Here is a 9923-nt window from a genome sequence, read left to right as displayed (position 1 = left end):
TAACATTATTATGTCATATTTAAATAAGAACGTTTGAATACAAAACGTTTAGAATGGAAAGTACACTAAAAGCTGATAATATATAGTATTAAAATTCACATTAATTTTCAGAGATTTCCTAATTAAAACCATTGACAATAATTATCCAAATTTTGAATTATATTTAAATTTTCAAAATTTAGCAATTTTCAAAATTTAGCAATTAACGTATCTGACATTAAGGGATAATTGATTTCCTCAATTCACATAAATGAGAATTAAAATAAATATGATATTTTTTATAAAAATATCCAACAAAACCCAACTACAAGAGGAGCCTAAACGTAGAAATCAGCCGCAAACAAAAAGCCACACCCACAGTCCAAAATCTATCAAACAACTAACCAACCATTACAAATCTGTATCAAATCCAAAGACTCGACCTCTACCAAATCTCCCTCTTGTCCCTTCACCTAAAAGTAAAACGCAGACCTTCAACCACCCCTAATTCTCTCTCTTTTGCTCAGAACTTCCACACCCAAGACTCCCAATGAGAAATAAATGTGTAGGTGGCTATCGCTGCTCAAGTCGACGTCATTGAGAGGCTTGCTATGGGTTAGTTAGAGACATAGAGATGTGGGTTTTCATTGGGTTTGAGGATGTGGAACGAAGGTTGGGTTGTATTGTGGTGGTTGTCTACTTTGGCAATTGGGTTGTATGTGTTTGCTACGATGTGGGTTAAGTTTTCCCCTTCTTCTTTTTTGGGTTGTGGCTATACTGGATATCAGCTGATGGTGGTTGGGATGAGATTGGTGTTTGTAATTGTGGAGATTGGAGCAAATTTGGTCGGATTTTTAGATTTGAGTTTTTGGTTGTCTATCATAACTTTTGTTTCCCTTATGGATCTAGATTTTGGGTGGTTGTCGGTGGTGGTTTATGTGCGTAGTTGTGTAATTATGCTTGTATTTGGTGGGTTTTGAGAACTATGGAATTTTTATTTTTATTTTGATGAAAAACAAACACTGAAAAATGATAAATTTTACAGGTAAAATATTGTACATTATAAAATATTTTATTTAGAACAACAATAAGCGTAAACATCATGGAAAACTTTCATTTGTTATATATTTTTGTTCTTTTACCATTTTTGCAATAGTTGATATTGTTCAATTTCCTTTTAATCAAACGTGATTCTAGTTTTTTAGTATGTTGAGTCATATTATGAGTAGAAAGCCAACCTATTCATTTTAAAGTGAGTTTTTAAGCAAAGTAAATATACATTATTTTTCTCAAATTATTCTGTGCATTGCACAGGTTAGCGACTATGTACAATCAAACTGGAAGAGACAAATAGTTGTTAACATCTACTTACATAATAGTTTTCCCGTGCATTACACAAGTTAGTGATTAGTTTACCTAAAAGTATAAGCTTAGAAAAGTTCAAAGGATTCTCAAAACAAAAAAAGAGAGAAAAAAGTTCAAAAGAACTTTTTCTTTTTGAAGAATCAAGGCAAAACTAATTAATCAATATATATATATATATGAGATGGGTTCAAGTTACACCTGGTGTAACTTCACAAGAATTACATTTTTTATAGACCATTGATTACTATCAGATCTAAGGGTCAAAAAATACTCATAATAATGTCATTATTACTCCTTAGAAATTAGTAATTTAGACATTAACTCTTCTTATTAAAGGAAAAGTTAATTTATTTAGTAAAAGGGATCACTCTTGGTAAAAGGACACATACTTAAATTTAGAGTCATACGTTATCTCTTGGAACTAAATATTATGGAACCCTTAACAAAAAAAAGTATTATTTTAATCTTCATTAATGGGAATAGAAACAAAATCTCTTTTATAATATCCCAGGAATCAAAGTTCAATATCAGCTTATAGCACAATAGAGTTCTCTATGTACTTTTGATTCTTCAGCAATTTAAACACTTCAAAGTAAGATTCTCAACAGCAGGAATCAAAAGAAATGGAGTTATTTCATAATTTTTAGGATGACAAACCCACACATGCAATGCATATAACAGTTTTTACTCACCAACAGATGGGGAATCAGATTTTTCCCCATTGACTGCTGGTTGGCTATTGACAGGGAGGAATCCCTTTGTAATAATCTTCCCCAGCTGCTCATTTATGATTCGTGTCTCTGGCTGAAGCCCATCTAACTCTGACCATGGACTGCTTCTCAATTTTCCAAGGCAGTATTTCTTAAATTTCTGATATAGTAAAAATTCAATGTAAAATTATGGAAAATTCACTGGCAATGAGGAAAGACTATTATGCCCAAATTGGAGACTGTACCTCCTGAATATCATCAACATTAGTCAAGGGTGTAGCCCATTCTTCAATAAGTTTCTTGTCACGTGCTCCTGGCTGCATGAACTGTTCAATAAATTATGACTTAGGTTATAGATGGCCATGACTAAAGAAAATACACATAAGATAAGAGTACATGCAGCGTAACCAAATTATGGTTACTTCCATTTAATTAAACTAAATTATTCAACGAATATTTTACGGAGGAAGAAGATGATGACATGAAAGAAAAAAAAATTTATGCTGTGGTTTTTTTTTTTCATTTAATAAAAAAAGTTAATGCCTAAATTACTAATTTCTAGGGAGTAATAATGATATTATTATGAGTGTTTTTTTACCCTTAGATCTAATAGTAATCAATGGTCCATAAAAGGAGTAACTTGAACCCATCTCTCTCTCTATATATATATAACCGAAACCTCTAAAACTCACACAATTTTTCACGTTAACACAATATTAAAAAAAACATAAACCCGACCCCATATACGTTCTGCCTTCTCCTTCTCCAAAATGCAGACCTTAAGCTCCTTTTATCAACTCCCCCAACCAAACGCTCCTCCACTACCAGCTCTCCCAACGTTCAGACCCAAGGCAGATCTCCTTCCTCAGACCTATGGCAAAGACACCATACCCACAGATTCCTCAATCAAAACCCACCATACCCACAAACCAACAGAGATCTCCAAGAATAAAACCTACCATACCCACACAAAAAAAAAAAAAAAAAAGAAGAAGAAGAAGAAGGAGCTAAAACCCGAGAAAATTTTCCTCAATTCTAAAAATCTTCTCTACTCTCTCTTCTCTACCCTTCTCTTCCTTCAAACGCAATTCTCTACATCAGCTTCCTCCAATTTGTTTTAAAAAGAAAGTCCAACTCCTTCGCTCCACAAACTCTGTCGTCTCCTTCTTCCTCAACCCTACCTTGATGCCGTAGTGGCAGTAGCAAGACACTCCGTGTTTTCAAATCAAAGTTCTTAATTTCATTCCGTGTTTATTTTTCCCCACATCAATGATCAAACATAAATCTTCAGATTTGCTACTAAATGATTGGTGAGGGAAAAAAAAAAATTAGAAGAAAGAATTCAGCCATGGGTTGGGATGGACGAAGAAGCATTCCTCTTGGTTCTTGAAGGCTTGCATCGAGTTTTCAAACTGGTATAGTGAGATGACTAAATGAGACTTGGAAATATAAAAAGGCAAAAGCATTGGAATGTGGTATCACGTGGGTAGGTTGCTGTACTTGGGAGTGGAGAAGTTTCATGATTTATAAAATTATAAATATGCTAATATATTTGTTTATTTACAAGAAAACCCAAAACATGAATTATTTTTTTCTCAATAACCATTCTGATCACTTTATTATGATTTTCTTTTTTGAAATATTGTAATAAATAAAATTCATTAAACTATATCATTTGGCTTAATCATAGTCATATATAAGTAATATATATGACTATTGGATATATGACTAGTATGCTGTGTGTCCAAGAATTAAGTCATTTTAAATATACACTACTGTAAGTTGTTTTAAGACATCTTCTCCTCTTCCTGTATGTGTGTTAAAATACTTGGTATCTTCAACAACAAAAAAACTTACATCGCAACATTTATTGGATTATTGAATACTATTTTTTATTTTTTGTTTTTTGTTTGATTGATATTTTCCAAGAAAACATTAATGCTAAAACAAAAAGAAAGTTAGTAATTTAATGTTTCATATCAAATTTTTAAGATTGGAATCTTAATATGTGACCAAAGAGGTTACAAAAGTTATATTTGTAAAACATTCATATAAAATAATAAGTCATACTCAATAGCTTTCCAACGCATTGCATAGGTTAGCGACTAGTATTAGGAATCATGATAAAACGGTGAAAGGTCAACTGCCACATTCAATTATAAAAACGTAAGTCATAATCTTGTCAAAATATAGAGAGTGCTACATTAGGCTATAAGAAAGTATGTTTCTCAAAAAATAGAAAGTAAGGTAACACAGACAAGTCATGCCATCACCAAGAATTTTGATATCTCTTCCCTCTACCACTCTAGCTCAAAAGCTGAAGAGTAGTGTTTAATGCTGTTATTCTCTCACTGTGCCGCATCATCCACCTGCATTTGAATGTGTCTTTCAATTATTTGAGTAATACCAATTGTACTTGTGTGATAAGTTTTTATTATTATCATAATCTCCTTAAGAAAATAATAAATTTGAAACTTAAAAATTTTGGTTGTACCAAAAGAAATTAGGAAAATATAATGCATAATAACAATAGTTAAAAGAATATGGTTCACTTCAAATAAGAATAATATCAATCATAAACACCAAAAATGATAAGATTATATATTTGCAAAAATAAAGAGGTAGAAATTACTTTTAGAAATTGTTTAATTTTTAGGGATGACAAATTATCTACAATTCTTTTCAAAAAAAAAATTATCTATAATTAAATTTTATAAAGTAAATTATACATTATGCTACGTCTCAAAATAATCATAGATTAGTGTACTTACAACTCAGTACATATCTAGTTTTATAAAGTTAATTATGAAAAGCTAGTTTACCAGAAAGTATAAGCTTAGAAAAGTCCAAGAGGATTCTCAAAAACAAAAAATCCAAAAGAAAATTTTCTTTTTTAAGAATCAAGGCAAAACTACCACCGCACACCTTTGGTGTGATGGTCACTCCACAAGTATAAGTACTTGTGGGGTGTGGAGAGTAAGGGCCGGAGTTCAAGTCTCCAAGAGGGTTTCACACACATATACACTAAGATTAAGTTAGAGTAGAAATTCTATCTTGTATTAAAAAAAAAAAATCAAGGCAAAACTAATTAATATTAAAAATCATGATAAAATGATGAAAGGCCAGCTGCCACATTCAATTATAATAACGTAAGTCAAAATATTGTCAAAATATAGAGAGCACTACATTGGGCTTTAAGAAAGTATGTTTCTCAAAAAATAGAAAGTAAGCTTAAAAATATTGTCAAAATATAGAGAGCATTACATTGGGCATTAAGAAAGTATGTTTCTCAAAAAAATAGAAAGTAAGCTTAGATAGACAATTTACACCATTACTAATAATTTTGATATCCCTTCCCTCTACCACTCTAGCTCAGAAGTTGAAGCGTATGATTTAATGTTACAACTCTCTCATTGTGCCACATCATCCACATGTATTTGAATGTGTTTATTAATTATTTGAGTAATATCAATTGTAATTTTTTGATAATTTTTTATTATCATAATAATCTCTTTAAGAAATTAAGAAATTTGAATAATAAGTTTAAAACTTAAAAATTTTAGCTATACCAAAAGACATTAGGAAAATATAATACACAATAACAATATATAGTTAGAAGAATATGAATCACTTCCAAAAAGAATAATATCAATCAAAAACACCAAAAAATTATAAAATTGTATACATGTAAAAATAAAGAGAGAGAAATTAATTATAGAAATTGTTTAATTTTTAGGGATAAAAAATTATCTACAATTAAATTTTATAAAATAAACTATACATTATACCACATCTCAAAATAATTATAGACTAGTGTACTTAAAACTCAATGCATATCTAGTTTTATAAGTTAATTATGAAAAGCTAGTTTACTTAAAAGTATAAGCTTAGAAAAGTCCAAAAGGATAATAATAATAATAATAATAATAATAATAATAATAATAATAATAATAATAATAATAATAATAATAACAACAACAACAATAATAACAATAATAATAATAATAATAATTGTTGGGAAATATAGACCCCGGTTGATAGAATTATCAAGTTTTAAATCCAAGTTGTTAATTAGATTTATTATGCATAAACTTGTTAAAATAAACAAACATCAATATCATGTCAAAAGTAAGTGCAACGGAAAAATAAATAAAACAAGATATGATGATCCCGGAAAACCAATGAAACCAACCAATTTCACAATAAAAAACCTAGGGGAAAACCTTTCCGAAAACAATTCACCATAATAAAGAGAATTTTCAGATCTAGTACAAAACATTTGTCCCTAGACTCTACAATTTTCATAGATGAATTCACAGTAGAAACTTTCTACCGCTTCAGAATCTCTGAACTCTTCAATATATGAACGCCACCCTTTGATGCACGGATCCCAGTACGTGACTCACTCCTTTGCATGATCTCAGTACATGACTCACTGACCAACTTGAGAAAGAAGAATATTGGCTGCAAAGTTCTTCACTTCATCAACAATGAAGATCAAGAAGCACTTGGTTACAAAACCCTAAGACGCAAAGACGCAGTAGCTTCATTTAGAGATAATAAGGCTTCGGTCATCTTTTGCATATGTTCTCCTTGTATTCTTTTATATGACGGCCTCAAAAATAAGCCTTATATATGTCTAGGGTTGTGAGAAAAGAAACCCTACACAAATACAAAAACTTGACCCAAAAATCAGATCTGAAAATTCTGATTTCCGTAACCTTGATAGATCGGATCCAAAAATCAGATCCAAAAATTCTGACCCAAAAATCAAATCTGAAAATTCTGATGTCGAGAAGTTGTCGAGCAACTATCCACAAGTGTCCACAGGTGTCTAGCTATCTGTCCAAATTAGTGAACACTTTTTCTTCACTTGTTTCTTGGTCCAATCTTCATGGCTTTAATACTAGACTTGAACAACATGTTCTTTGAAGTATTAAACACATTCTAGATCTACCCAAATACAAGTAACGTGTGTTTTGTCAAAGGATTAGCCAACTATATAAAATATGTCCTTAACAATCTCCCCCTTTGGCAATCCGTGACAAAACCACAACAAACAAATGAACATATGAGAGAAGTCATAAATCACTCAACTCATACTCACTTGTTGAATACAATAAAATCTACCCTAACACAAACTCTTGAAAAATTTTGTAAGAAAAGAGTTCATAGCGTGGAAGACTTTAACAACTTGTATTTCTAAAACACTTTAAACAAAACACATCAAAGCATCTTTGTGTGAAACAGAAATAAGAGATTGCATACAAAATGTAAGAAACATGTGTATAAAGATAAAAAAAAAAACAACACATGTAGAGATAGGTGAAGAAAACATGCATCATCACATATACCACTTGATAAGCATCATGCATGTAAGAATGGTCACAAGACCTAAGGTACAAGAAGAAGAAGCTAAAAGTAGCTTCTACAATAACAAGGAAGTAAACACTCCCCCTAACAAGATAAAACACATCTCTCCCTTATAAAGGCATATATTTCTCTCCCTAACTTGTAGAATCTTAAAGAAAAAAACCACAATTTCTCCAATTTCTCCCCCTTTTTGTCACGATTGATAGAGGGTACAAGAAGTTATAAAGCTTTACCCAAGAAACATAAAGATGATCAAGGATGATCAAGGGGGTACAAAGAATCCATAAAAATATATGAATGTAATGAAACAAGATTCTATAGATGACAAGATAAAAGAAACATGCAAGAGGATCGCGATGGATCGGGAGGTGTTGAGAAGCTATCGAGCATAACTCGATGGATCAAACAGCTATCAAAAAACTATCGAGGGGACAAAAACTTTCTCAATAGATCCACTTAGCTATCGAGAGGTGTCGAGATTGCGATAGAAAATCAACTAAAGATCTCGACAGATAAGCCAGGTATCGAGAGGTGTCGAGATGGCTTAAAACTAGTTTTTCAAATAGGAGAAAAACACAGATATGAATGCAATCAAGCATGCAACTCAACCAATGACCCAACCAACATTTTAACCTCTTAAAACATCTCTCAATCAACAAAGAGTTAAGCATTTAGCTCCCAAAAACACATACACACACTAAACAAGTCTAACTAATTTTATATTTCAAAAACAAATTAAGACAGTTAAGTGAGCATACATCAACGCATGGAAACCTTGTGATGGTCAAATCACATTGTACCTGCACATGTATCAAGAGTAGCAAATAATATTGCGTGTTGTGTGTGAAAAACATCGCAAGATTGCATGAGTGTCTCAAGGTTATGATGATTTGAGATATGAGAAAATCACTTTAACTCACACACAATTATAACTGTTTAATGAGGACTATCACCTTTGAGGTACATCCTATAACTCTCATATCTCCTAGAAAACACGTTTGCAATCATATTTAAAGCATTTTTGTTCTTTTTACTTTTATTTTCTTTGCATATTTTCTTTTTATTAAGCAAACCATGCATGGGTATACAAATGAGAGAGAAGAAATACTCAATTATGTTAAGGTTTTAGACATTGCACTTTTGCTATGCCGAAGCATACAGATGTCATTGACATTGCACTTTTGTTATGCCGAAGCATACAGATGTCATATCATGATTGACGGGTAACAGTGGTGAGATGGTTATTTATGCCTTTCTCTTACGATTTTCTAGTCCTTCTTATCAAAAAGAGTGATATGAGTATTGAGTACAAGAGATCACTTAACCTTACTCATCACAAATAAAGAGCCACAAAACTCACTTGCTTAATTTGTGCATAAGAATGCTCATCTAAGCTACAAAAGATACAAAGTTTAGAAAATTTTGTTTCAAAGACCATTTTAAGGTTCACAAGAACTGATGTATACAAACACACTGTTTTTGTATTTTTCTGATTTTTCCCTTTTTTTTATTTTTTTTGAAAAAACAACAAAATAAAAAGTAAACAACTAAAAAAAACAGACAAACAATATGAAACCATGAAAGAAAAGATGCAAATGCATGAAGGCATGATAGAAAGATGCAGATGCATGAAAGCATGATTCCAAAAGCAGATAAGAAATCAAGCAAAAAGAGTCCTACTTTAGATAGAAAGAATTAAAGCAGACGACAAACAGAAAAGACAATTAAGTCTTAGGTTCCTTTCTCACCCACACAGCACGAGTCTTTGGCCGTGAAGATAAAAAGGTACGTGTCCTAGTATGTCTACTAAATAACATAGAAGAATTAGAATTCTCTTGATATTGAGTTAAAAAACTCAAAGCTTTTAATAACTCTCCAAACATATGTGTAGGTCCTTAAGAGGAAACCTGTGACCATTTGGACACTTGCTTTTGAGGATACAACTTAAAGCAACTAGGACGAATGTGTCTAGAAACACCACAATGGTGACAAACATGAGGTCTAACAAAGGATTTAGAATTATCCAGATCAGTTTTGGATTTCATACCTTTATTGCCTTTCTTAAACTGAGGCACAATGACAATCCTTGATCTAAAAGCCATGGAAGAGGAGGGGTCGGAGGAGACAGCATATCCTAAGCCAGTCTTATCAGAACTAGGCTTTTGAGCACTCAAAACCTCATCAAGTTTTGCGCTAAACATTCTCTCCATTTGAGTTCTAGCTTGACTAAGCTCAACCTCAAGATTCTTGACCTTCTCTTCTAATGAGGTGTTCTCCACAATGAGAGTCTAAACTAACCTTGTAATCTCATCTAGTTTGACTAACAATTCAGTTTTTTCAATTTTTACCTCATTAAGCTCTTTTCTACAAAGATGAGAAGTCTTTTCAGATTTTATGAATTCAATGCATAGCTTATCATAGGCTTCCTGAAGGGTTAACTTCTTGGGTACTTCCTCATTAGAAGAATCCTCACCGTCACTAGCACTCTCCATAATT

The sequence above is a fragment of the Castanea sativa genome, chromosome 5 (genome assembly GCF_040712315.1).
Source record: "Castanea sativa cultivar Marrone di Chiusa Pesio chromosome 5, ASM4071231v1".
Classification (NCBI taxonomy): Eukaryota; Viridiplantae; Streptophyta; class Magnoliopsida; order Fagales; family Fagaceae; genus Castanea; species Castanea sativa.
The sequence above is the reverse complement of the archived record's forward strand: the minus strand, read 5'-3'. Positions refer to the sequence as shown.